The sequence below is a fragment of the Carlito syrichta genome, unplaced genomic scaffold (assembly GCF_000164805.1).
Source record: "Carlito syrichta isolate Samal-C Ts95f unplaced genomic scaffold, Tarsius_syrichta-2.0.1 Scaffold249938, whole genome shotgun sequence".
Classification (NCBI taxonomy): Eukaryota; Metazoa; Chordata; class Mammalia; order Primates; family Tarsiidae; genus Carlito; species Carlito syrichta.
In genome coordinates this window covers 1-5,238 of record NW_007194034.1, presented here as the reverse complement: position 1 = coordinate 5,238, position 5,238 = coordinate 1, and the positions used below count along the sequence as shown (strand labels likewise).

The window sequence follows — 5,238 nt, the reverse complement described above, 5'->3', positions numbered from 1 at the left end:
AAAGAATTACTATTCAACATGGACCTTTCTTTGTCGTGGGGGTCTTGGAAGGGTCTCTACATTTTAGGTATACTCCTTAAACAATAAGAACACCAAATGCACAAACAGAAAGATTAAGAAATATACATAGCTGAGGCGGAAGGATCACCAGAGCCCAATAGGTCGAGGCTGCAGTGGCCAGCAGCGGCCATTCCACTCCAGTCTGGGTGACAGAGTGAGATTCCAACTCAAAAAAAAAAAAAACTATATAGAATCATGTATTAATAAGTTTTAGATAACAATTGAAGAGGCTAAAAACATTATAGAAATACAGTCTGAAGGTGAGTTCTATCGTCTGGCTCTCCTCTGCTGTCACCATGGGCTTCACCACTTGTTCCACCACCTACTCCTCCAACTACCGGTCCCTGGGCTCCATCCTGCCACCCAGCCTCTGGCCCCCCGGCAGCTCGGCCATTGGCTCTGCAGGCGCTGGTGGCTCGGGCTCCCGGATCTCTGTGTCCCGCTCCACCAGTTTCCAGGGCAGCTGGGGGTCCGGGGGCCTGACCACGGGGATGGCTGGGAGTCTGGGGTGGGATCCAGAGTGAGAAGGAGATCATGCAAGAGCTGAATGACTGCTTGGCCTCCTACCTGGAGAGGGTTAGGAGTCTGGAGCCCGAGAACTGGAGGCTGGAGAGCAAACTCTGGGAACACCTGGAGAAGAAGGGACTCCAGGTCAGAGACTGGGGACATTACTTCAAGACCATCGAGGACCTGAGGGGTCAGATCTTTGCAAATTCTGTGAACAATGCCCGCATCGTTCTGCAGATTGACAATGCCCGTCTTGCTGCTGATGACTTTAGAGTCAAGTATGAGACAGAGCTGGCCATGCACCAGTCCATGGAGAGTGACATCCATGGGCTCCACAAGGTCATTGATGACACCAATGTCACCCGGCTGCAGCTGGAGACAGAGATCGAGGCCCTCAAGAAAGAGCTGCTCTTCATGAAGAACCATGAGGAGGAAGTAAAAGGCCTACAAGCCCAGATTGCCAGCTCTGGGTTGACCTTGGAGGTAGATGCCCCCAAATCTCAGGACCTCAGCAAGATCATGGCGGACATCCGATCCCAGTATGACCAGCTGGCTCAGAAGAACCGCAAGGAACTGGGCAAGTACTGGTCCCAGCAGATTGAGGAGAGCACCACTGTGGTCAACACGCAGTCCGCTGAGATTGGAGCTACCAAGATGACGCTCACAGAGCTGAAACGTACAGTGCAGTCCTTGGAGATTGACCTGGACTCCATGAGAAACCTGAAGGCCAGCTTGGAGAACAGCCTGAGAGAAGTGGAGATCCGCTACACCATGCAGATGGAGCAGCTCAATGGCACCGTGCTGCACCTGGAGTCTGATCTGGCACAGACCCAGACAGAGGGCCAGTGCCAGGCCCAGGAGTACGAGTCCCTGCTGAACATGAAGGTCAAGCTGAAGGCTGAGATAGGTACCTACCGGCACCTACTAGAAGACGGAGAGGACTTCAGTCTCAGTGATGGCCTGGACAGCAGCAGCTCCATCCAGAACATCCAAAAGACCACCTGCAAGATAGTGGATGGCAAATTGGTGTCTGAGACCAATGACACCAAAGTTATGAGGCGTTGAGGCAGTGGGAACAGGGTGTCCTTCCGGGAAGCAGGAAGTCAATAAAAAGTTCAGAGGTCAAAAGAAAAGAAAGAAAGAAAGAAAGAAAGAAAGAAAGAAAGAAAGAAAGAAAGAAAGAAAGAAAGAAAGAAAGAAAGAAATACAGTTTTCCCAATTTTTTTAAAAATAGCCAGAGAAGGTAGTTCACAACCTTAAAAAAAATTCTCATTATGAATTTCTTTTTGCTGTACATTTTAAATCTAGCAAATTAATTTTTTTTAAGCATAAATGACGGTCATTTGTTCAAGAAAGCTATACACACTTGAGTTTAACTCTGCAGGGAAATGGTGACATTTGCGTTAATTCAGGCTCATTACTGGGTAGAAATTTTAGGCTGTTGAAAAACTGTATGACTATCAAATAATTTCTCCATAGTTGATGAATCTGTCAGGTGTTGATATGCAGCCAACACTAAAGATCAAGGTTATGATTATGTACCATGAATAACCCAAGCGCTTTAACTTTCTCCTTTTTGCTGACTGCTCCACACAACCGCTCTGCTTCTTTTCAGTTAAAATCCGCCACCTTGTTATTTGTTAACAGATATGGTTAAAAATGTTAGAGATTAAAACAACACTCAGTCAAAAATAAAACTATAGATTACAGAGTCATCTTTTAAAATGTCCTCACTTTTTCTTATTAATAATTTTCTCATTTTGCTTTCTTTGATATACCATGTCACTTTTTAAGGATTAATTCCCTGAATTTGGTCCTTACCAATTGTCTATTCTTATGTGACAATAATGTGATCTGCATTTTCTACTGATGTATTTTTCACATAGACTTCATTTTTTAGAGAAGTGTTATATCCACAGTAAGACTGAACAGACAGTCCAGAGTTACCACACACCCCCCTTTCACATGTACCACCTCCCCACTGTCAACCTGTCTCATCACAGTGATAGATCACAACAGAAGTTTGTTCACTCACAGTTATGGAGACTGCATGTTTGAAATCAAAGTGTTGTCAGGGCTGTGCTTTCTCTAAAGGATCTAGACCAAAAAACCCTCCCTTGCATCCTCTCTACTTCTGGTGGATTCTGGCAATCCTTGACCTTCTTTGACTTGTTGTTGCATCATTCTGGTGTTCTCCTACATATTTACATGACCTTCTGTTCTGCTTACATTGCTCTGTGTCCTTTCCTTGTCTTACAAAAACACTAGATATTGGACCTAGGACCCATTCTAATCCAGTTTGATCTCACCTTGATCCTTTCCTCAATTATGTCTGCAAATGCCTTTTTCTTAAATTAGGTCACATCCTGAGATTCTGGTCATACATGAATTTTGGGGAAGCACTTTTCAACCAACTTCAGATCCTAAATATTTTATTTCATCTTTAGCAAGACTATTTGAACTCCAAATCTTCCATTTCTTTGACATTCTCATTGATATCTTTATTTATAGTCTCTTCTTCTTGCAACTTAGCTGTTCATCTGTCATAAATAGCATATAACATCCTCTTTATGTTACCATAATAATGTAAGTCCTTTCTACATTATGATTTTTTTGTGTTAAACACAGGCACATTTATGCTGATTCTGATTAAAGGACATTACTGCTCAAAGTGTTACAGACAAAAGTATACTGGAAAGCAAGCAAAAAACAAACAATAAATAAAAAGGATCAATTAAATGACATTTATAACATTTTACTTATTTAATGATTTTTTGTGACCTGTATATATTAATAGACTCTATTTTTCTTTTGTTTTTTTCTGGAGATGTCAATCATTAACTACAAAATTATAAGTGCATATTTGTTATAGATATATTAGTCTCCTTGCTCTTCTGCCAAAGGTAATCTCAAATCATAGACTGAAAAATTACTCCTCATCTGGGAACTATAGGAGTTAGAGCATTCTAATGTTGAGAAACTAGGAATCCTTATTTTTTAATATCCAAAAATATTTATTCTATTTAAAAAATTCTTTTGAGAAAAATTCCATTAGTAATATTTTATGTGTTGATTTCAAAATTATTCTGTTCCTTCATTTGTGTTCCTTAACTTTAGTCGAATAAAAACAGAACTTCAACTGGCAAAGAAGGTGTATCTATTTCTCTCAAGGTTAACATTAAGGGCATATCACAAGTTCTATTTGATAAACTGACTACCAAAAGTTATTAAATCTAAAAGTTTTCTAATGTAAGCTCCAGATAAGGAGATTCTTGGCATACATGAATTAACAATTTTTAAAAACTTTTTAATCTAGTGGCCTCAATTTACTAACTTAAATATTTCATTTAACTGAAGTATTTGAAAAAGACAGAAAAATGACTGATCATTAAACTGAATTTGGCTAAATCAAGCAGAGGGAGCAGACCATTTCCAGTACTGAGCAGCTGCTGATATCAAATATGAAGGGAGGGAGGGATGTCAGTTATTTCTCTAAAAAGAAAACATTTAAAAATGTTCATTTTTTTCTGATAAAAATAGATGCATGCTCCCTTTTTTGACTACAGGAGACTTTATGGTACATGACAAGGTGGGCTTCCCTAGGTACCCCCATAATACATGCTTTTTTTAATCAATATTTTTTATTATGATATTCTGGGGTACAGTTAAGAGTTAGATATACAAATAGGCTTCGTTCAGGCACGCTTGTTGATAAGAGGTGTCTCCCCGTACCCAGACAGATATTTACTACTGTTAATTCCATCTCCCTTCCCCTCCCCCCCATAGTTTCCCACCACTGTCAGTCATTTTCTTACAGTATTACGTTGGATGTTCAAGGTCCACTATATGAGTGACAACATGTGATACTCAGATCTTTGTTTCTGTGAGAGGTCACTCAGTATTATAGACTCTAGCTTCATCCAGGTTGCTGCAAAATTCATAATTTTGTTCTTTTTTATGGCTGCATAGTATTCCATCATGTATATGTACCACATTTTTTAAAATCCAGTCCTCTTTTGATGGACAGCATGGTTGCTACCAGGTTCTTGCTATTGTGAACAATGCTGCGATAAACATACGTGTGCAGATATCTCTTTTATAGAGTGATTTGAGTTCTTCAGGATATATTCCCAGTAGGGGGATTAAGGGGACATATGAGAGGTCAATACGTAGAGGTTTTAGGAATAGCCATATTGTTTTCCACAGAGGTTGCACTTGTTTGCACTCCCACCAACAGTGTAGAAGTGTTCCTTTTTCACTACACCCTCTCCAGCAACTGTTATTTTTTGAGTTATTGATAATTGCCATTCTGACTGGAGTTAGGAGGTATCTCAATGTGGTTTTGATTTGCATCTCCCTGATGATTGGTGAGGTTGAACATTTCTTCATGTGTCTGTTGGCTGCTCGGATGTCTTCCTTTGCAAAGTGTCTGTTCATATCTTTTGCCCACTTTATAATGGAGTTGTTTGTTTTTTTCTTTTCAGCACATTTGAGTTCCTTGTAGATCCAAGATGTTAAGCCTTTGTCAGACCTGGAGTTGGCAAATACTATTTTCTCAGTCTGTACGCTGTCTCCCTACTCTCTTGATAGTTTCTTTGGCTTTGCAGAAGCTTGTCAGTTTAATGAGGTCCCACTTGTCTATCTTATCTCTTATGACCTGTGGGTTTCAAG

General features: G+C 40.3%; 1 pseudogene; it reads left to right on the top strand.

Moving 5' to 3' along the window:
* The first annotated feature begins 326 nt into the window (after positions 1–326).
* LOC103253741 lies at positions 327–1,632 on the top strand (annotated as a pseudogene).
* The last annotated feature ends 3,606 nt before the right edge of the window (positions 1,633–5,238 follow it).